The 23,794-nt window shown below is 48.9% G+C and overlaps 2 long non-coding RNA genes across 2 annotated transcripts; one reads left to right on the top strand and one right to left on the bottom strand.

The window, feature by feature from the left end:
* Positions 1-14,853: 14,853 nt before the first annotated feature.
* On the bottom strand, positions 14,854-22,898 carry LOC119959569. Its single transcript, XR_005459228.1, has 3 exons — positions 22,688-22,898; positions 18,424-18,598; positions 14,854-14,911 (listed from the first exon to the last, which is right to left on the bottom strand). It is a non-coding gene; the product is annotated as an uncharacterized LOC119959569 (long non-coding RNA).
* On the top strand, positions 17,211-23,047 carry LOC119959570. The gene is made up of 2 exons (XR_005459229.1): positions 17,211-17,295; positions 22,863-23,047. It is a non-coding gene; the product is annotated as an uncharacterized LOC119959570 (long non-coding RNA).
* Positions 23,048-23,794: the final 747 nt, after the last annotated feature.

The raw sequence follows: 23,794 nt of genomic DNA, 5'->3' as shown, positions 1-23,794 counted from the left end.
TCTGTTGGCGGCGCCATAAGAGGGAACCATAGATTCATCCGGAACATCGACGGGGGATTTCAGAGCTGGTACAGGGTGGCATACGGCAGCTGAAGGACCTGTTTATAGAGGGGAGGTTTGCGAGCCTGGAGGGCTGGAGGAGAAGTTTGAGCTCCCCCCGGGAAACATGTTCAGATATTACAAGTGAAGGCATTTGCTAGGCGGCAGGTGGAGGGGTTTCCCCTGCTCCCCTAAGGGGGCGAGTGATAGGGTGCTCTCGGGGGTCTGGGTCGGAGGGGGGAAGATATCAGACATCTACAAGATAATGCAGGAGGCGGAAGCAGCATCGGGGGAGCTGAAAGCCAAGTTGGAAGGGGAGCTGGGAGAGCAGATAGAAGACGGGACCGTGGGCGGATGCACTGGAAAGGTCAACTCTCCTCCTGTGCGAGACTGAGCCTCATTCAATTTAAGGTGCTGCATAGAGCTCACATGACGGGGACAAGGATGAGCCGGTTCTTTGGGGGTGAGGACAGGTGTGTCAGATGTCTGAAGCCCAGCGAACCAATGTGCATATGTTCTGGGCATGTCCGGTGCTGGAAGGTTTCTGGAAGGGGGGCAATGGACGGTGTCGAAGGTGGTGGGGTCCAGGGTCAAACCAGGATGGGGGTTGCGATCTTTGGGGTCGGGGTAGAACCGGGGGTACAGGAGGCTAGGGAGGCCGGAATACTGGCCTTTTGCGTCCCTAGTGGCTCGACGAAGGATTAATTCAATGGGACGCGAGGCCTCCAAGCTTGAAACTTGGATTAACGATATGGCTAGCTATATTCACTAGAAAGGATCAAATTTGCCCTGAGAGGGTCGGTACAGGGATTCGCCAGGCGGTGGCAACCTTTCCTTGACTATTTTAGATCAGAGATAGACGTTCGGGGTCGTGGCAGCAGCACCCGGGGGGGGGGGGGGGGGGAGGGGGGGGGGGGGGGGGGGGGGGGGGGGGGAGGGGGGGGGGGGGGGAGGGAGGGGGGGGGGGGGAGGGAGGGGGCAGCAAGGGTCGTGGGGGGACACGCACGACTGTAACGCGGGCAAGCCTGCTCGCTGCTCATGTCTGAAACTGTAGGCTGCCTTGGTTGTTAAGGTTGCCTGGGGGGGGGGGGGGGGGGGGGTGGTGGGGGAGGACTGGGCGCGAGAGGGCGGGCGAGGGAGGGACATTTGCCTAGAGGGATTGTGTTGTAAATCATTTAAAAATTAGTAGGGGTAAATGTCTGTATGGAAAAACTCTTTCAATAAAAATTATTTAAAAAAAAAAAAAAAAAAAAAAGAAAGGTGGGAGACACGAATGTGACTGAGCAGCATTGGCTGAAATCTTTCTTCGCCGGACTCCTGAGGGAGAAGAGGGACACGCACACATCTGCTCCTCCGAACACTAAAAACGTAAAGGTAGCACTTTACTGCTGACATGGAGGTGACCATAGTCAACCTCAACATCAAAGGCAGCGGGAACATGCTCTGCAGATTCCAGAACTTTTCGGTCCTCTGGAACGGGAAGTACGCGGTGTGCTTCCTGCAAGAAACCCACACCGCTCGGGAGATGAAGCCACGTGGCTGTTGGAGTGGTGAGGGGGGGGGGGTTCTACATGAGTCACCTAACCTCACATTCAGGCAAAGTGGCTATCTTGTGGGCCCCACATTTTCAGCGGAGATCTTTGGGGTCAAGGGGCCAGTGCCAGACCTGACGGTCCGTGAAGGGATCGAGGTACTTCACCTTGTGAATGTCTACCCTCCCCAAGCTGGACAGCAGCAGACGACTTTCCTCGAGCAAGTGTCCACTCACCTTGGCACCATTGCCGCAGGCGGGTGCATCATCCTGGGGGTGGAATTTTAATTGCACCCTCGGGACAAAGGACCGCCTCGGTATCCAGTGCAGCTCTCGTGCGGTGGTGAAGTTAAGGAACCTGCTCGGGTTCTTTGACTTGGCGGATGTCTGGTGGACTATCCATCCTGACTTCAGCATCTGCACTTTTGTGAGGCCTGGGGTTGGAGCATCCAGAATCGACCGCTGTACATTTCAAGGGTGTACCTGCCCCATGTCCCGATGGCCTCTGTGCAGCAGGTGCTTGCAGAGTTTTCTGGGAGGACCTGCCGCAGGTCGGCCCAGAGGGCGCCGGGAGGCTTGCTACCCCTATGGGCCTGGGGATGACCAGCACCCTCGACAGTCTGTCCAGGGGCAAAACCGCAGGGGTGTATGGGCTGACCGTGAAGTTCCTCAGGGTATTCTGAGACGTCCTGGGGAGCGACCATGCAGCGGTCCTGGGGAAAAGTATCGCGACCGGGGAGATGTCCTTCTCATGGCGCAGAGCCACCTGCCCTGCTGCCAAGAGAGGGGGGAATCTCCGCCATCTTAAAAACTGGCGTCCGGTCTCTCTCCTCAGCACGGATTAGAAGATCTTCGCCAAGGTGATGTGTTAGCGCCTTGACACTGTGCTGGGCCACATGATCCACCCCGACCAGTTCTACACGGTCCCGGGCAGCACGATCCATAGCAACATTCATCTGGTCCGGCATCTGGCCCATCATTCCCAGAGGGCTGGTATGCCGAGCATCTTCCTGCCCCTTGATCAGGAGAAGGCGTTCGACAGGGTGGATCACGAATATTTATTCAGGACTCTGCAAGCATTCGGGTTCGGGATGCATTTTGTCGCCGGGATCCGACTTCTGTAAACTGCCGCGGAGTGTCTCGTTAAGGTGAACGGGTCCCTGATGGCACCTCTTCACTTTGGGGGAGGAGTGCAACAAGGGTGCCCCTTGTCTGGTCAACACTATTCTATTTGCGTGGAGCCTTTCCTGCACCTCATGCGGAGGAGGTTATCAGGGCTGCTTCTGCGTGGGCTGGGCATTGGGGTGGTCCGCTCGGATGACGTGCTCCTCATGTTCACTGACCCTGCTGACCTGCGGAGGATGTGAGAGTGCCAAGCTGGGTGTCTGCCGCATCCTCTGCCAGGATAAACTATGCCAAGTGTTCCAGACTCCTGGTTGGTCTGTGGCAAATGGACCCCTCCCAGAGGAGCTCAGGCCTTTCGCAGGACCAGCCTCCTCTACTTGGGAGACCATCTTTGCCCGGCTGAGGAATCCTGGCCGGCTAACTGGCAGGAGCTGGAGGCTAAGGTCACCGCTCACAGGAAACATTGGACAGGACTGCTCGAGTGCTGTCTTACAGGGGTCGAGTTCTTGTCATAAACCAGCTGATAGCCTTCATGTTGTGGTACCAGCTGTTCACTTTGAACCCTCCCCCTGACGTTGTCACAAAGTTCCAGAGAATGCTTGTAGAGTTCTTGTGGGACAAGAGACTGCACTGGGTCGCTGCTGACATTCTGAGTCTCCCATGTAGGGAGGGCGGCCAGGTGGACCTTCCGCCTTCAGACTCTGCAGTGATACCTTTACGTTGACCCCCTCCATGATAGTGTGTCCTGGCGACGCATTTCTTCTGCCAAGTGGACGGCCTGAATTATGACGTATAGCTCCTATTCATAGATCTGCAGGGTCTTCGTTACCCTCCGCTGGCGCTGCCCATCTTTTACCAGCACCTGCTCTGCTCAGGAATCTGCACCTCCACCAATACCATTTCGAGTGGCTGGCGGAGGAGCAAGCTGTGGCTGCTGGGCTAACCAGGATCTTGGACCTGCTGGGTGGCGGAGGAATGGGCTGGTTGTTACCCCACGGGTTAGCACAACGTGCGGCAGTGGACATCCGGCTTGCAACCAGTGCCATCCGAGACCTCGAAACGGTCGTGCTCGGACCCGTTGGCACTTGAGGTTTGGAGGACGCACAGTTGAGTGGTGGTATCCCATCTGGGCAAATCCCTGCCTAAACAGCATTCCACATTGGCCCCAGGCACCAAAGCCTCCCTGGATGGGACGAATGGCTGACTGCAGCTCATATTGTTTTGATCTCCTGGACAGGAAGCTGTGAGCTTGGATTTGTCCGTCACCCTGAATCAGCACCTTCAGGAGAATAGGGAGGGTGAATATTAGATACAGCAGAGTGAGAATGGAGGGAGAGTGTGTGGGATGGAGATTTACAGCTATTGGGGAATAAGAGAGAAATAATGTTCCATAGGAACAAGAATTGTCTGTTCTGAATTTCTATCCTGTACTGACAGTGATGAGTTTTGTAAATTGTTTTTACAGGATATTAGATGAGGAGGAATTACAGACAGAAATCTCAAACGTCACGTCTTGATCTAACAGTTACTCGATTCCCTGGAACCTGAATATCATCGGCCTTTGAATCTAGAAGGAGAAAGTTTGCCCAGACTGTCAGCTAAAGATTTGAAACATCAGTGTGACTGGAAAACAGACCGAGACCACAACACACAATCGAGTGAGAGTGTTCCAGTGAATTGACTGTGGAAACATCAGTGTGACTGGAAAAGCACCGAGACCCACACAACACACACCCGAGTGAGAGTGTTCCAGTGAACTGACTGTGGTAAGATCCTTAACCAGTTAAACAACCTGAAAAGCACCACAATATACTCAGTGAGGGAAGACCATACCTGTGTTGTGTCTGTGGAAGAGACTTTAACTGATTGACCAGCCTGGAGAGACACCAGGGGACCCAAAACATGGAGAAACCATGGAAATGTGAGGACTGCGGGAAGGGATTCAGAGTCCCATCAGAGTTGGAAACTCATCGACGCGGTCACACTGGGGAGAGGCCATTCACCTGCTCTCGGTGTGGGAAGGGATTCACTCGGTTATCCAGCCTGCAGAAACATCAGAGAGTTCACACTGGGGAGAGACCATTCACCTGCCCTGTGTGTGGGAAGGGATTCAGTCGGTTATCTCACCTGCATTCACATCAGCGAGTTCACACTGGGGAGTGGCCGTTCACCTGCTCTACGTGTGGGAAGGGATTTGCTTGGCTATCCAGTCTGCAGTTACACCAGCGAGTTCACACTGGGGAGAGGCCATTCACCTGCTCTCAGTGTGGGAAGGGCTTTACGCAGTTATCCAACCTGCAGACACACCAGCGGGTTCACACTGGGGAGAGGCCATTCACCTGCTCTCAGTGTGGGAAGGGATTTACTCAGTTAGCCAACCTGCATTCACACCAGCGAGTTCACACTGGGGAGAGGCCGTTCACCTGCTCTCAGTGTGGGAAGGGATTCACTCAGTTAGCCAACCTGCAGTCAGACCAGCAGGTTCACACTGGAGAGAGTCCATACACCTGCGCTCAGTGTGGGAAGGGATTCACTCAGTTAAATAACCTGCAGACACACCAGCGAATGCACACGGGGGAGAGGCCATTCACCTGCTCCCAATGTGGGAAAGGATTTACTCAATTATCCACCCTGCAGAGACACCAGCGAGTTCACACTGGGGAGAGGCCGTTCACCTGCTCTAAGTGTGAGAAGGGATTCACTCGGTTATCCAACCTGTGGAGACACCAGCGAGTTCACACTGGGGAGAGTCCATTCACCTGCTCTCAATGTGAAATGGGATGGCATGTTTCACCACACCTGCAGTGACACCAACAATTTCACAATTGATTATAGGAGTTGGATTCTGCTGTTATTGTTTCTGCTCTAAATCCAGGACTGCATTTTGTTCATTCTGACAGGTGGTCAGTGGGGATGGTCGAAGGGTTTCTTTCTGCTGGACTGGCCGGTCTCACCACTTTGCCTCCAGTGGGCTGATTCTCTCTGAGCCTTGTTGCTAATACCTGGCTTCAAATTGTACAAGGGTGTTTGGAAGGTTGAAGATATTTAGTTTCCATTTCTGTTTGGAACACCACAAAACATGCCACATTGCCATGGAGATGGGCCCTGGTGGTTACATGGTTCTTCTGTTTAATTCATCTGGGTGTTCCTCACAGAAGAAAACTATCAGGGTATGAGGGGCAAGTTGTCTGAGGTGGATGGGAAACTGATTGGTACAGGGAATACCTAATATTTAAGGAATGATTTCATATTTATCGGGGTAGGTTTGCTCAGTTGGCTGGACGAGTGGTTTGTGATGCAGAGCAAAGCCAACACCATGGATCCAACTCCTGTACTGGCTGAGTTTATTCATGAAGACCGCGCCTTCTCAACCAGGCCCCTCGCCTGAGGTGTGCTGACCCTCGGGTTAATCACCTCCAGTCAGCTCTCTCTCTGTCAAAGGGGAGAGCAGCCGATGGTCCTCTGGGATTTTTGTGACTTTTATTTCACATATAAATAACAAATATCGATTCCTTTGAGGGATAAAAATCCAACAGGAAAAGTGATGCAACCTTGGCTAACAAGAAAAGTTAAAGATCCCGTTTGATCAGTGGAAAAGCTCATAATGTGGTCAAAATATTAGTAAACCTGAGGATTAGGAGCTTGCTTTAGAATTCAGCAAAGGAGGATCAATAAATCGATGAAGAAAATAGAATATGAGAGAAAACTGGGGTGAAACTTAAAAATCAACTGGAAAAGCTTCGACAGGAATGTGAAAAGTAAAAGATTAGCAAAGACCAATGTGGGTCCATTCCAGGCAGAGACAGAGAGTTTATAATGGGGAGTAAGGAAATGGCAGAGAAACTAAACAATGTGTGTCTGTCTTCACGGAGGAAGATGCAAAAATTTCCCCAAAACACTCGCGAACCAAGGGACTCATGAGTACGCGGACAGGAAAATATGAGAATTAGTGAAAAAGTAAAAACGAGCAAAGTTCTAGTTTGTCTGTCACATTAAAAGTCATAAATCTTGAAGTCTCGTTTTGTGATTCTTTAATTTGTTGACTGAGAATTCAATTTCCTTTTCTTGCTGACCTGTATGGAGGTTCCAATCCACAAATTTTGACTACCCGTTTGAGCCTCGTGCACCTTTCTGTCTGTATTGCTCGTGTCATGACAGCCAGGTGATGGAGCTGAGGGCTGAATTTAGCTGAGGATAAAGAGGCTTGAGCACTAAAGAGACAGGAAGGTGCTGGAGGCCTGACTGGGAAATGGATCTCCTACTCATCAGGGTGGGGGTGACAGGGGCTGATGGTGATGTGACCCCCAGGGTTCAGTGCCCCTGTGTCCAAAGTGGGGAGTCATGGGAACAGGGTACAGAGCCGAGGGGAAACCATTTGGGATCCAGAACATTGTGAACATCCTGTTACTCTGGTTGTCTTTCATCCTCAAGTAATTTTCTGTTAGTTTTTTTAACCATGTTCTGTTTCGTCAATAATCTTTTAACCGGAAAATATTTGAATTTGCTGGACTTTTCTTGATTAAATTTGTTCACTTTTGGGAAAGTGGGTGAGAGGGGTTGACAGGCTCTTTAACAGAAAGTGAGTCCATCTAAGGTAATTGGCAAAGGAGCCAGAGGGGTAGAGGAGATTTGATTTTTCTTTTGATACAGTGTTGGAGAATGGGGTTCAAGGAGTCAATCGTGATTGACTAATTTATCAGTTCCTTGAGGAAATAACAGGGGATGTCAATAAAGGGGAACCTGTAGATGTTTTATCTGGATTTCCAAAAGGTATTTCCAAAAGGTGCCACATCGAAGGTTATTGCACAAAATAAGAGCTCATGGTGTGGGGGCAACATATCAGCATGGATAGAGGATTGGTTAGCGAACAGGAAGCAGCCAGTAGGTATAAATGGGTCATTTCTGGGTGGGTAAGATGTGACAAGTGGAATGTCACCAGGATCAGTGTTGGGCTCCCAACCATTTATAATCTATATGAATGTGTTGGATGAAGTGATTGAATGTATGACTCAAATACAGGCAAGGAAGTAATTTGTAAAGTGGATTTAAGGAGTCTGCAAAGGAGTACAAAGAGAGAGCGTACAAACTGCACACAAGTCACCCAAGGCCGGAATCGAACCCGGGTCCCTGGCAGTGTGAGGCAGCAGTGCTAACCACTGACTGTCCCTTTACTGTCACTGGATCAAGCTCCTGAATCCCTCTCAAACAGCACAGTGGGTGTCCCAACACCACACCGACTGAGGTGGTTCATGAAGGCAGCTCACCACTTTCTCAAGGACAATTAGGGATAGGCAATACATGTTGGCCTCGCCACATCCCATGAAAGAAGAAATAACAAATTCCTACCTTGGAGATGAAACGATGTTCCCGTCATGGGCGTTTCTTGGGCACCAGAGTGGCCGGGCTTGATCTCACTCAACGGCTCCCTTACCCAATACCACCACATGCACGACACACATATCGCTCCTCAGCAAGATGGGGCTGTTAACCTGGGCCTGTTATCGGAGAACTGCAACTGCAGCCCGTTGTTTGCAAGCGTGGATCGTAGATTTTAATTTTATGAAGCCCATCAAACCACACGGCAGTACTATTGCTTCCAGCTCGCTGCAGTTTCTAATTCTGAACTCTCAGCATTTCACTCCGCAAGGCCAGAACGGCGCTCAGTGGTTAGCATTGCTGTCTCAGGGTGCCGAGGGTCCCATGTTCGATCCTGGCTCTGGGTCATTGTCGTGTGTGGAGTTTGCACAATCTCCCCGTGTTTGCGTAGGGTCTCACCCCCACAACCCAAGATGTGCAGGGTAGGTGAATTGGCCATGCTAAGTCCCCTTAATTGGAAAAATGAATTGGGTACTCTAATTTGTTTTAAAAATAATAATCCACACCCCAACAACATCACTCCAGTATCGGCCTTGCGCATGCTCCAGATCACAATGCCCAGGAGTGATTGATGGCACCGTCCAGACCAATGAGAATAGTGGCGGGGGCTGGAGGACCAAGCAGAGGCAGCTGCTTCCTCCCACCGATCAGTGAATGTGGGGGCGAGGCTAGCCCGACTCCCTCATTGCTTGAACTCTGCATCAGTTTGAAAGTTGATTTCATAGACTTACGTTGGGTTTGGATCGACCCTTGCAAAGCCAAAAGGTTAGGTAGATTGGCCTGCTACTTGCCCTGACTGTTCAAAAGGTTAAATGGGGTTTCTGGTTGCAGGGATAAGGGGTGGACCTCCAACAGAGGAGGCATGGCGGTGCGACAGTCGTGGGACTTTCTGTGTGTGAGCAGTTCAGCTGGAATTCCATCCTTGCCGGGCACTTTCTGCTTGCTCAGCATCAATGTGCCTTTTCCAGCTCAGCCATGAGCAGCTGCAGGAGAGTCGACAGCGACTGGGAGATTCCGTCTGACTGAGGACAGCTGACAGTCGTGTTCAAACCCGCGGACATCTGTTTACATCTGTCAGGATGTCACCATGTTTGATTTCAGGGGAATTACTTTGGTGATGTCAGACGCAGAGCTTTCTTCTTCCCATCACACACAGTTTCCGTTATCATTTTTTATATAAATTTAGAGTAGCCAATTACTTTCCAGTAAGTGTAATTCAACGTGGACAATCCAGCTAACCGGTATACAATCTTTGGTTGTGGGGGGGGGGGGGGGGTTGGAGACCCATGCAGACACGGAGAATGTGAAAACTCCACACGACAGTGACCTGGGGCCGGGAGCAAACCCGGGTCCTCAGCCCCACTGCTAACTACTGATCCACTGTGCAGCCCTACATTTCTGTTATCACAGGCAGTGTGGAATTACTGGCGTTGGCTGTCTAGTGTTTATTGCACATCTTGCCATTTTTTACATACCTGCCTTGGCTGCTTTCAGTGATGCAGTGTTCTCGGGTTTGGGTCTATGTTGTACATCAGGTCGCCTTGCTTTTGCTTCAATGACAGATGTTATAGGGGCTGGTTTCGCATAGGGCTAAATCACTGGCTTTTAAAGCACACCAAGGCAGACCAGCAGCACAGTTCAATTCCCTTACCAGCCACCCCGAACAGGCGCAGGAATGTGCGACTAGGGCTTTTCACAGTAACTTCATTTGAAGCCTACTTGTGACAATAAGCGATTTTCATTTCATTTCATCTACCTCTGCTGAGTGGATCTCAAACCAGTCTGTGTTGAGTTCCACCCTTACCATAGAATGCTGTAGGTCTTTACAGTACAGAGGGAGGCCATTTGGCCCATCGAGTCTGCAGTGACCCTGTGAAGGAGCACTCTACCTCAGCCCACTCCCCCGCTCTATCCCCCAACCCTGGCTGGTGCTGCTGTGTCAGAAATTATTGAACTCAGTGACTTCCAAGCTTCATCAATATCAATGTTGATTGATGAAGTTTTTATTGATGTGAGTATGAAATATTTCACTGTTTTGTTTAATGTTCTTTGATAATGTAATTTCACAATGGACATGTTACTGTAGGAATGTGTGAGTCGCTAACAATTGTCAGCAAGGAATAATCAGCACTTTCTAATTGGAGATGTTAATTAGTAGAGCCTGTCAAGCTCTGAATTGTAGATTTTGGATCAAACATCAATTTAGGACGATCCTGTTAAGAGTTCTTGAATGAAGGAGAATATCACAGATGCTGCTTTGAAAATGGACATCGCAGCCCCGAGAATCAGTGACATCTGAAAATATTAAACTACAGCCAGTTCTAGAGTTTGTTAATATCAGCAGAATCAAACCAGATATTGTCACACCATCAATCCTGGATGTGAATAACAGCAGCATAAACAGCAAAATCCAACCCTTGCAGTCACTTGCCAACTTGCTGATGTCTCAGCTCATATCGTTATTGAGTGAATCCCTTCCCACAGTGTCGATGGTCGGTCTCGGCCCTTTGTGAATTTGTTGGTGTGCACTGAAGGTGGATGACTTCCTGAGTGTCTTTCCAAAGAAACTGCAGCTGAACGGCTTCTCCATAGTAACTTCGCTGGTGTCTGAGCAGACTGGATGATTGAGTAAATCCCTTCCCGCTCACTGAGGAGATAAATGATCTCTCCCTGGGGTGTGAACATTATTGTGTATACCGAGATGAAAATGTGAACCTCATTCCACAAGACATGCAGCTGAATGCTCTGTCCTCAGAGTGAATTCATTGGTGTAACATGAGTCTAGCTGACTGAGTGAATCCCTTCCCACACACAGAACAGGTGAACAGCCTCTTCTCAACACAATCCCGCTGGTGTGTATGCAGGTTGGATAACTGAGTGAATCCCTTCCCATAATTGTAGCAGGTGAATGGCCTCTCTCCAGTGTGAATCCGCTGGTGTTCAGTGATGGCGGAAGAATACGTGAATCCCTTCCCACAAGTGTAGCAGGTGAACGGTTGCTCCCCACTGTGAGTGTATTGATGTGCTGTGAAGGAAGAGGAATGCCTGAACCTTCTTTCACAGGAAGTGCAGCTGAATGGTTTGTCTTCTGCATGAATTCGCTAGTGTAACATGAGGCCAGCTGATTGAGTAAATCCTTTCCCACATTCAGAGCAGGTGAATGGTCTCCCTCTTGTGTGAATACGTCAGTGGGTTTTCAGCAGGCATCGATAATCAAATCCCTTCCCACATTCCCCACATTTCCATGTCTTCATGATCCAGGTGTCCTTGTATCTCTCCAGTTCTGACAACCAGTTGAAGCCTTGTCCACACAGAATACATGGATGTTTCCTCCTCCACGCGAATGGTGCAGGCTGTGTATTTGGTTCAAGCCATCCTTACAAATTACTGCCTCATCTTCAACCTCCCTCTCCTCTTCTAACTCTTTAAACATGTTGTCACCTCCCAAATCCTTGACTATCTTTCCCAGAATTCCCATGTTTGAACCCTTCAATCAGGTCTCTGTCCTGTCACAGTGAAGTACAAGAAACAAACAGAATCTCACCCGGAGAGAAAGACAGACAATCCGGGAGCTTGGATCCAACGCGGATATGTCCATAAGACCAGAAGACAAGGGTAGCAGCACAGTCATTATCGAGAGACAACAATACCTGCTGGAGACAGACAGACAACTAAACAGCATGAATCACAACACCAACCTACCTGGACCCATATACCCAAGACAGGAAGGGGAATTGGAGACAGGCTGGAAGAATTCAGACTCCAGACACATTAACCAAAAACAGGTGGAATATCTGAGGGGACAACAAGTAGAACCAAGAAAGTTCTACCTGCTCCCTAAAATACACAAACACATGGACAGTACCAGGGAAATACCACCAGGCAGACCCATCAGATTGAGAGAAAATCCTACAAAGTAGCTGAAACATCAACACACTGCTCCTAGTAGTTGCTGGTTCAGTGGTCCAATAAATATAATTAGTGGATTAAAAATGCGTGTAGAGTGAAAACAGAAAATGCGAGATTAACTCAACAGGTCTGGCATTGAACCCCTACAAGTGCAGAAGGAGGCCATTTGGCCCATCGGGTTTGCATCTACCCTGCAAAAGAGCACCCCACCCAGGCGCACTTCACCTGCCCTCTCCCTGTAACCCCACTTCACCATTGGACACTAAGGGGCAATTCACCATAGTCAATCCACCAAACCTGCACTTTGCACAGTCAGTGTACTGGAACACTTGTCACTCAGATGTGTCTGTGCCTCTGTCCTTTTCCAGTCACACTGCTGTTTGAACTGTTCTCCCACAGATAGAACAGACAAACATTTCTCCTTCCACATTCAAAGGCCGTGGATTACCAGCTATTGATGAAGCCATTAACTCAGCCAAATGTTGTTGTAATATTTGGTTTGAGTATCCAGTCTTTGAATCCCCCCTTTTAATACCTTGCAAAATAAATTTACAAATTCCATCACTGTCAGTCCAGGATAGAAATTCTGAACAGACAATTCTGTAGAGATAATTCTAGTCTCTCTGGAACATTGTTTCCTCTCTTGTTCCCCCAAAGCTGTAAATCCTCGTCCCACACACTCTCCCTCCTCCCTGGGCTGAAATCCAAACCCATCTCACCATCTGCACCATTTCTTTCCTCCACTCCCAGTTTTCTCCCTCCCTCTTCTCTGAGTTCTCCAGCTCCTGTCTGCAGACTGACAATAAAATCAATGGGTCTTATTGGGGTTTGGGGCCTCCAGCGGGTGTTTGTGAATCCTCCCCGCCCACCTGCCAGGGTTTCCTTCCTTGCCAGAGATCAGAGTCCTCATTGATTTGAGTACAAAGTGTCAGCTCTTATTTATTATCCCCCCCTCCCCCATCCTCTTGTGTGAACCATCCTCCAGTGGCTGAAGCACATGTTCAAAGAGTTTGGAGACGAGAGGGAGGTTGAAGATGGGGCAGTAATTTGTAAGGATGGCAGGGTCAAGGGTTTGTTTTATTGAGGAGGGGGTGATGATGGCAGATTTGAAGCACAGAGGGACAGTACCTGAGGAGAGAGAAATGTTGACAATATCCATGGACACAGGGTAGTTGGCTGATCAGTAGCTCAGTGGGAATAGGGTTGATGGAGCAGGAGCTGGGTCTCATGGACAAGATGAGCTCTGAGAGGGCATGAGGGGAGATGGGAGAGAAACTAGAGAAAGATGTGGGTTCAGGGCTCGGGAAAGGATGAAATTTAGAGACAGTTTGGTCCGGTGGGCTCGTGGAAGGGAGGGAAGGAACAGAGGCAACTGATCGGATTGACTCAATCTCAGTCACAAAGAAGCTCCACAAGCTCCTCACACTTCTTGTCGGAGGTGAGAATTTAAGAGACAGGAAAGAGCGAGAGTACTTCAAAAGGAAATAATTTGTGTCAGAGATATTAAAAAGTTTCAGCACACTACGTATTTAACACAATCTAATTTATTAGACTTTTAGCCAGAATATTAGCCCCTGTAAATGGGCTGGAGTTTTTTATCAGCAGAAAGAGACCCAAATGAACATGGTTCAGTCCTGAATGTGAGGAACAGCAAAATCCAATCACTGTGGTTACTTGTGGCCTTGTTGGTGTCTCAGCAGGTGGGATGAAGTGGTGAATCCCTTCCCACACTGGGAGCAGGTGAACGGTCTCGCTCCAGTGTGGCCTCGTTGGTGTGTCAGCAGGTGGGATGACCGAGTGAATCCCTTCCCACAATTGGCGCAGACGAATGATCTCTCCCCAGTGTGAACCCGCTGGTGATTCTGCAGAACAGATGACTGAGTGAATCCCTTACCACATTGTGCGCAGGTGAAAGGCCTCTCCCCAGTGTGAATTCGCTGATGTTCAGTGAGCTGAGATGAGTGTCCTGAACCCAGTCCCGCGTCAGAGCACCTAAACGGTTTCTCGTCAGTGTGAACACGTTGATGGTACATCAGTTCCCCAGAACTTTTATAGCACTTCCCGCAGTCTGGACATTGGAACGGTCTCTCATCTGTGTGAACTCGCTGGTGCTTCTGTAAGTTGGATGACCGAGTGAATCCCTTCCCACACTTGGCACAGGCGAATGGTCTCTCCCCAGTGTGAACTCGCTGGTGACTCAGCAGGTGGGATGACTGAGTAAATCCCTTCCCACACTTGCAGCTGGTGAATGGTCTCTCCCCAGTGTGAACCCACTGGTGTGTGGTCAGAGCAGATGAATGCGTGAATCCCTTCCCACACTTGGCACAGGCGAATGGCCTCTCCCCAGTGTGAATTCGCTGGTGACTCAGCAAGGTGGATGACTGAGTGAATCGCTTCCCACACTTGGAGCAGGTGAATGGTCTCTCCCCAGTGTGACTGCGTCGATGATTTCCAGCTGGGATGGGTAAGTGAATCCTTTCCCACAGTCTGCACATTTCCACGGTTTCTCCTCAGTGTGACTGCATTTGTGGCTTGTGAGGCCTGGTGATCGAGCGAATCCTCGTCCACACTCGCAACACATGTACGGTTTCTCCCCACTGAAAACGATGCTTTTTCCTTCCATGTTCAAAATCCGCTGGTATTCAGGATATGATAATCGAGGACTCTGTCAGAACCTGACAGGGGCTGTTTAGCTCAGGGCTAAATCGCTGGCTTTGAAAGCAGACCAAGCAGGCCAGCAGCACGGTTCAATTCCCGTAACAGCCTCCCCGAACAGGGTGCCGGAATGTGGCGACTAGGGCTTTTCACAGTAACTTCATTGAAGCTTACTCGTGACAATAAGCGATTTTCATTTTCATTTTTTTCAACCTGATGTGATGTTTGGTTTGAGTTTCTGGACTTGGAAGCCTCCCCTTCGAACCCCCTGTGAAACTGATTGAAAACAGAAAATAGGGAGTGAGACAGAACCCACAAAAACACAAAGGTAGGTTGTGAAATTGAGCTGAATGAATCTGGTCATTTGTGGGGCCGACACTGGGAAAAAGTGACCATGAAAACTGATGAATTGTCAGAAAAACCCAACTGGCCTCTTTGGGGGGAGTGAGAAAGAGGTGAAGAGGGATTTTGTATATCTACAAGTCATAATAAAGAGAATAGATGGCAAAGCAAATTCGACCTTGAGCTTCATAAACAGTAATATTGATACCAAAACTATGCTTCTGGTGGCAATGATTAGCACTGCTGCCTCACAGCACCAGGGACTCGGGTTCAATTCCGGCCTTGGTGACTGTCTATGTGGAGTTTGCACTTTCTCCCTGTGTCTGTGTGAGTGTCCACCCGGTGCTCAGTTTTCCTCCCACAGCCTAAAGAAGGAAAAGTTAGGTGAATTGGCCTTGATAAATTGTCCATTAATGTCCAGGGATGTGCAGGTTAGGTGGGGCTATGGGGTTACAGGGACAGGGTAGGGGTGTGGACTGAGCAGGGTGCCCTTTCAGAGAATCAGTACAGACTTGATGGGCCAAATGGCCTCCTTCTGAACTGTAGGAATTCTATGGTTCTAATTCTATTTGATGAATCTTCATAAAGCTCTGGACACCACCCCTCAGGAAGAATGTGAAGGTTCTTGGAGAAGGTGCAGAGGAGATTTACCAGAATGGATCCAGCAAAGGAGATTGAGGGGAGATTTGATTCAGGTCCACAAGATTATGCCAGATTTACATCGGGTGGACAAAGAAACTCTGTTTCCATTCACTGATCGTACAAGCAGTTGGGACACAGATTTAAAGTTTTGGGTAAAACCTGGATTGAACGATGTAAGATCCTGAGGGGTCTTGACAGAGTGGATGTGGAGAGGATGTTTCCTCTTGTGGGAGAATCTGGAACAAGGGGGTCACTGTTGCAAAATAAGGAGTCACCCATTTCAGATGGAGATGAAGATATTTTTTTCTCGAGGGTTGTAAGACAGGGGGCGGCACAGTGGTTAGCACTGCTGCCTCACAGCACTAAGGATCCAGGTTCAATTCCGACCCTGGGTGACTGTGTGCAGTTTGCAAGGTCTCCCTGTGTCTGTGTGGGTTTCCTCCGGGTGCTCCGGATTCCTCACACAGTTCAAAGATGTGCAGGTTAGGTGGATTAGCCATGCTAAATTGCCCCTTTGTCTCCAAGGATGTGCAGGTTAGGTGGGGTTATGAAAATGAAAATCACTTATTGTCACGAGTAGGCTTCAATGAAGTTACTGTGAAAAGCCCCTAGTCGCCACATTTCGGCGCCTGTTCAGGGAGGCTGGTACGGGAATTGAACAGTGCTGCTGGCCTGCCTTGGTCTGCTTTAAAAGCCAGCGATTTAGCCCAGTGTGCTAACCCAGCCCCAGGTTATGAGGATGGAGTGTGTGGGATGGAGTGGGCCTGTGTGGGGTGCTCTTTCAGAGGGTTGGTGCGGACCTGGTGGGCTCCTTCTGCACTGTTGGGATTCTATGACTTTGGAACTTCTGTCCTCAAAAGGCAGTGGAAGTCGAGTCCTTGAATATTTTTAAGGCAGAGTTGGATAGATTCTCGATAAGCAAGGGGGTCAAAGGTTATCGGGTCGGCAGGAATGTGGAGTTGAGGTTGAAATTTTTCAATGATGGTGCAGGCCTGACGGGCCGACTCCTAGTCTGTATGTAAGGAGGAGGCTCGAGGGACCGACTCCTAGTTTGTGTGTAAGGAGCAGGCTCGACGGGCCGACTCCTAGTTTGTGTGTAAGGAGCAGGCTCGAGGGGCCGACTCCTAGTTTGTGTGTAAGGAGCAGGCTCGAGGGGCCGACTCCTAGTTTGTGTGTAAGGAGCAGGCTCGAGGGGCCGACTCCTAGTTTGTGTGTAAGGAGCAGGCTCGAGGGGCCGACTCCTAGTTTGTCTGTAAGGAGCAGGCTCGAGGGGCCGACTCTTAGTTTGTGTAAGGGGCAGCCTCGAGGGGGCGACTCCTAGATATTAGATATATCTCTGCTCAATATTAATTTATTGCCCCCTTAAATGTGAGCCATATTCTGGGGAAACCAACCCTTTAGTTGTGAACATTAGGAAAGAGACCATCCTTTTAGCCAGACAAATAAATGAATGAAGCTGAGGGACACTGCAGCGTGGGCATGAATGCTGGGTCTGAATGGGTTGTTTCACTGCATCGGGCACAAGGACCTTGCCGAGTGAGTCTCCGAAGCCTCGCCCATTACCGACGTCACCGCACACGCGCATGTGCGCCGCTCCATCTGAATCAAGATGGCGGCTGTGAAACTGAGCCTGTTATCGGGAAAAAGAACCGAATCTGCAAACGCAGGACCTGCAGGTACGTATTCCTGGTTTAAGGCCTTCACGCGGTGTTTAGAAACTCTCTCCCTCCAGAGTGGGCTCTATCGCTTCCTCCGGATTTCCGCATCCTTACCCGCTTCCCATGAGACAAAGAAGCGTCTCTTTCCCAGCCGCCATCACATCGCGCATGCCGCAACAGCTGCCAGGCATTGCACCTGCGCACTGCTGTCCTGCGGTGTCGATAGGGGACATTCACCACCGCCAGGAATGCCGGGTAATGCACGCGCCATTGACCATCCCAATTAGTGAATAGTGATTTTTGTTTGCTATGATGTGAAGATTGGGCGAGTGGGATAAAAATCATACATAAATCCAAGTAAGAGGGAGGCCTGTGGCGTAATGGTTAGCAGTGGGACTGAGGCGCTGAGGGCCTAAGGCGCATGATGGACTTGGGTTGTGTTCATTGCTCTCTGTAGTTTCTGATGGTCTTGGCTGAGCAGTTCCCACAGCAGGCTGTGATGCAGCCAGATAGGATGTTTTCCCATCATGTTTTCCTGCATCTGTAAAAATCGTAAGACTCAATGTGGACATGCTGGATTTCCATAGTTTCCTGAGGAAGTATATGCGCTGTTATGCTTTCTTGGTCGTAGCGTCGATGTGGGAAGCCCAATCCATCTAATATTGGAAAATTGATATCTAATGAGAGGGAAATGAATTTGTGTATCCTTTTTAATGTGGCCAATCCATCAACCCGCACATCTTTGGGGCTCAGATCCACACAGAAACAGGGAGAACAATTTATGTATCCGTAATGAACATCGATATGCAGAGAGGAAGATAAAAATCCTTTAAACATCTCACTTGGCACAGAATTGTCTGAAACTCTAAACAGGAGCTTCAGGAAATCAAAGTACTGACAAATAGACAACTGCCCAGCTGATGGAAGACATTCTTAAAATATAAATTGTTGGACCTTGATTCGAATCTTGGCTTGGGTCACTCTCCCATGTCTGCGTGGGTTTCCTCCGGGTGCTCCGGTTTCCTCCCACAGTCCACAGATTAGGTGAAATGGACATTATGAATTCTCCCTCAGTGTACCCGAACAGTAAGTTCATTGCAGTGTAAGCCTATTTGTGACACTAATAAAAAAAAGACATTCACTCACTTGACTGACCAACTCGGGTTCCAGCCCTCAAGTCTGGTGACAGACCTCACTGCTCCCTTGCCCTTCTGGTCTCTGAGCTCCTCTTGCTGCTGTTTCCCAGGGCAATCAGTGTCCACTCTCCTACATTACTCTGTCTGATGGAGTTCAGAGACTCAGAAGGATTGAGCACATGAATCTGAATTCAGAAATTCAGTTAAAGAAACATGATAAACTGAAAGATTTAAGTCACAGTATTTGATTGCAATTAATATATTAATTTTGTCTGACACTTATGCGGAATGGAAGCAAATTATGTTCGTTGTTTTATATAGTTCTTCTTTTCTATGGTTTTGACACATCATCTTTCTTTTTTCTTACATTTAAATGGTGGACCATGCTACTCAGAATTCCCTGCATGGGTCAATACAGATATTTTAGTTTATTAACAACTCCATATCACAAAAGAACACAGCTGAATACAAAACAATCAGCAATACAGTAAAAACATCCACAATACACCAAAACTGGATATTCTGAATTCTCCCTCGGTGAACCAGAATGGGGGCCGAAGGGTGGCGACTCGGGGATTTTCACAGTAACTTCATTGCAGTTAATGTAAGCCTACTTGTGACAATAAAGATTATTGTTATGAAACAGAAACCAATTAATAATCAACAAGAAAACAAAACCACCAGATTTCACGCCAGCACACGCCCACCACCACATCAGCAGAAAGGCTACCAAACGAGCAGCACAGACCGCTGGTAAAGGACACACTGATATGGGGCATGGCGGAACAGAGAGAGAGAGGAAAAACACACCCGTCCCAAGAGGGAGCACAGTTCAACCCAGAAACAGCTGTGTATGTGAGTGCATCCTATCTTAATCAAAAAGACTGGAATGCGCAGGTACAGAAAGTCTGGGCAGACCAATTATGAGCAGGGTTCAGTTAGAATGGGCATTGGATGCAGAAGCAATTTGGGCTGAAGTGGAGATGGTGGAGATGCTGCTGGGTTTAACCCATCGGACTGGGACTTAGGAGGACGAACAGGCCATTCAGCCCTCCAAGCCAGTTCCACCATTTAATAATATCAGGGTTGATATGGTTGTGGTCTCAGTTCCCTTTGCCTGTCTGCACCACCCACCTGCACCCAGAATCCTTGTCTCCCTTGTCTATCAAAAATCTATCATCCAACTCTGCCTTAAATAAATTCAATACCCCAGCCTCCACTTCTCTGGGGAAGTGAATTCGACAGACTAATGAACCTCGGAAACAAAAACATTATCCTCATTTAAGCTTTCACGTTCTCCCCATCTCTCATTCTTAAAGTGTGTCGCCTCATTCTAGTCTTTCCCACGGGTCCAAAACCGTCCTCATTTTTTTCCTCCTCTGAGCCTCTGAACTCCATCAGAGTAATGTAGGAGAGAGGACACTGATTGTCCTGGGAGAGGTGTGTAATCGGCGGGGCTTCGTTGTCGACCTTGGGTAAGGGTGCTCTTTCCAAGAGCCGGTGCAGACTCGATGGGCTGAATGGCCTCCTTCTGCACTGTAAATTCTATGATAACCTGCTCCACGTGTGGGAAGGGATTTATTCATCCATCCAATCTTCTGACACACCAGCGAGTTCACACTGGGGAGAGGCCGGTTCTTTGCTCTGACTGTGGGAAGACATTCATCCACTCGTCCTACCTCTTGAGAAACCAGAGAGTTCACAAGCAACAACTGGAATTGGATTCTGTTGTTAATGCTGCTGTTAATCACATCCAGGACTGAACCATGTTCATTCTGACAGTTGGAGAATGTTCATGCTGATGTTAATCACCCCACAACTTGCTGCAGTTTGATATTCTGATATGTGTCAAATGAATTTATGTTTTTTCAGATACACAGCAGGGACAGTAATTTCTCCAGGATATGAGGAAACTAACTGGTGTCCTGTTCCCGACTGCCCCATTTTAGGGTCTCTTCTCCTTTTTAAACCAGTTCTCATACCTTCAGTTACTCCCATGGACAGGTCCGAGCTCCCCATACCTTCCAGAGTGTTTCCTAAACCTCGGATCCAGGGAATGTTTTGGGAACACTCCCGGGACCACAAACACAAGATCCAGTCTTTTGGACTGAGAGCCAGTCTTTTGGACTGATGTACTGAATCTCATCATTAAGGGTGGGATGTTTGCAAAGCCTCCTCTTCCTGTGGTTACACTTTGGGCTGAAATTAATGAAGCCACAGATCTGTGTTTGCAAAGTGGATCATTGTAAACATGAGTTTAAGGTTACATTGTGCAGGAAGAGAAACAGAAACCAAAACCGCACAAGAGGCTGAGTTGTTGCTGATTTTAGTGAACTCCTTTCCCAGGATATTCTAAACTAACTGGTCTGTAATTGCTGGAACTGTCCTTTTTGAACAAGTGCATAACATTTGCAATTTTCCAGTCCTCTGGCACCCCCAGGAATGGTGGGAGATTATTGCCAGCACTGACTCGATCTTTAAAAGCTCCTTCTTCATGAGAATGAGGGGGATGAGAAAAATATCAGCCATGAGTGAAGCAGACTCGATGGGCCGAGTGGCCTCATTCTGCTCCTATGTCTTGTGATCATTGATGATTTCAGAGTAATACCTGTTTCTGTAGAACATTTAAACCTGTTGTCTTTATTTCAAAATGGATTTATCTTATGGATGTTGTTTGGAAAGTTATCCAGGGTTATCTATAGAGCACTGTATTCTTTTGTGGGGTGGTCAGGATTGGTAGTTGATAAATTGTTCACTGTGTGTTTATAAAATGTTAACTGGATTCATAGAATAAACATTGTTTTGTTTTAAACATACTTTAGCTCTCTGTTGCATCACACCTGTAGAGTGGGCCCTTGTGCTCCCCATAACCAAAATCTATTTAATGTTATGGGTCAGATGAACTCCATGATGTACTTGGGGTTCTCTAAACCCTGGCCCATAATAGGCTGGATTCTCCGATCGACGAAATCGCGTTCGGTGATCAGCCGGACAATCCATTTTGACGCTGGAATCAGAGGAGGCACCCTTTTAACGATGCTCCACCCCTTAAAATGTTTTTTCTCGAGGAGTATGCCGCACGCCGTATGGACGGCCCCAGGACATCACCCAGGACCCTCCCCCGATGCTCCGCCCCCAATTGGCCGACTCCCCGATGGTGTGGGACACGTGTCCTCACAACTTTCAGGGACCTTGTCTGGTGGCTGCAGATTGTGTCCAGCGCTGTCACTGTCAGGGGGTTGGGGAGCCATTCCGCTGGCAGGGGAGGCTTCGGCTGGGACTGGGGGGATGGTCTGGGGGTGGCGAGGGGGGGGGGGATGGTCTGGGGGTGGTGAGGGGGGGGGGGGCTGGGGGGTGGCGAGGGGGGTGGCGAGGGGGGTTACAGGCAGGCAGATTTTGCCAAGCCGGGTCCGCACGCGGCCAGTACCATGCTGTACGGTGCGGCCGTCACAGGCCACAGCCCTGCGCATGCACGGCCATTGACCCAGCCATTCTGCAGCATAGCCACAGGTAGAGCCGGGGGCTTTATGCTGAGTGGCTGTTGACCCCCCCCCCCCCCCCCCCCCCCCCCGGGCAGAGGATCGGTGTGGGGGCGCCGCCGGCTTTTGGTCGTAACGGGTCCTGCGGACAGAGAATACAGCCCACAATCGACACGTGTCCCACACCATCGGGGAGTCGGCCAATTGGGGGCGGAGCATCGGGGGAGGGTCCTGGGTGATGTCCTGGGGCCGTCCATACGGCGTGCTGGACATGTTCGCTGCTCTTATATGCTGTGTCTCACTTAATATCGGTGTCGTGAACACAGAACATACAGTGCAGAAGGAGGCCATTCAGCCCCACGAGTCTGCACCGACCCACTTAAGCCCTCATTTCCACCCTATCCCAATAACCCAATAACCCCTCCTACCCTTTTTGATCACTAAGGGCAATTTAGCACATCTTTGGACTGTGGGAGGAAACCCACGCACACACGGGGAGAAGGTGCAGACTCTGCACAGACAATGACCCAAGCCAGAATGGAACCTGGGACCCTGGAGCTGTGCAGCAATTGTGCTGACCTCTATGCTACCGTGCTGCCCAGTGTGCCTTTTCAACCACCTCATCTACCTCTCCTACTTTCAGGGATATGTGAGCCTGCACTTCAATCTCCCTCTGTGCCTCTACACTTCGCACTCATACCAGTAATACTATTTCTCTTTGCCTTGTTTGTCCGCCCCAAATGTATTTATTACTTCACAATGTTGCAGATTAATATCCGTTTGTTACTATCTTACCAGCTGATCACTCGGCTGAAATTTTCTGAAGGTTACAGCTTTCTTCCTCACAATCGCAAGACTGTCACTGTCTGAAACATGCCTCCTATGTCAAAGTTTAAATCATTGATATATACCACACAAAGCATGGAATCGTGTCCTGAGAAATACTCCTCTTTGCTTCCTGTTGCTGCAGGTGATGACATTTCCTGCACGTGTGATTGTCCAGCCTATGAGAAAGATGCTGCTTTCACCACAGGGAACAGGATGTGCATTCCACGGGACTAGGATGTCCTACTGTGCCTTTGTTTATCTGATTATTAACTGACTGAACCAGAATCAATTTCATATTAAAATAAATAAATGTTTATCAGCTACTCACCAATCAGCTTCTTCCATTGTGCTGAAGTCACCTTGTTTTATAGAATTAACTGAAATGATTATTATCTAAACACCTCAGAATTTAATTGACTGAGAAATTGAGATTTCCAACTGTTGCAATCCTTTGTTCGTTAGTGTTATCGTTATCCCCTAGATTTGATTAACTTAAAATTGAATGTAACTATATGATAAATTATGAATTTATTTTAACATTTACATTACTTGATTCATATATCCTTACTTTATAGTTGATTAATGTAGTGACCAGAACTGTACTCGGCACTCTAGCTGTGCTCTATGTTTTATAAAGTTCAAACATAATCTCCCTGTTCTTTCATTGGAGGAGAGGAACCTTTCTTTCTTTGTTTATGTTGGCACGTGCGCCTGCGCGGTTGCTTATTCTGTGAAGATCCGGCACCCGAGAGCCCCGCCCCTCATTAACTGATTCCTCCAACCAATCTCCTTCTCCTCCTATTGTTCCGGAGCTGCCGTCAATCATTGCCCGGGCATTGTGAAGTGTCAGGTGAGAGGTCAGTGTCGGGGGGCGGGGTTTACAAATCCCGAGTGCAGCCCCAGAGCCAAATGTGAAACAATGTTATTATTGATCAATCAGCGAGTCAGCCTGAGCCTGTGGCCGCTCTCACCATCAGCAACCGTCACAATGCCCGGGTAATTGACGGCAACTCCTGACCAATAGGAAGAGGGGGGGCGGAACTGGAGGACCAACCGGGAGCAGCTGGTCTTCCA

This window comes from Scyliorhinus canicula, unplaced genomic scaffold, assembly GCF_902713615.1.
Source record: "Scyliorhinus canicula unplaced genomic scaffold, sScyCan1.1, whole genome shotgun sequence".
Classification (NCBI taxonomy): domain Eukaryota; kingdom Metazoa; phylum Chordata; class Chondrichthyes; order Carcharhiniformes; family Scyliorhinidae; genus Scyliorhinus; species Scyliorhinus canicula.
This window is presented reverse-complemented; position numbering and strand designations above follow the sequence as displayed.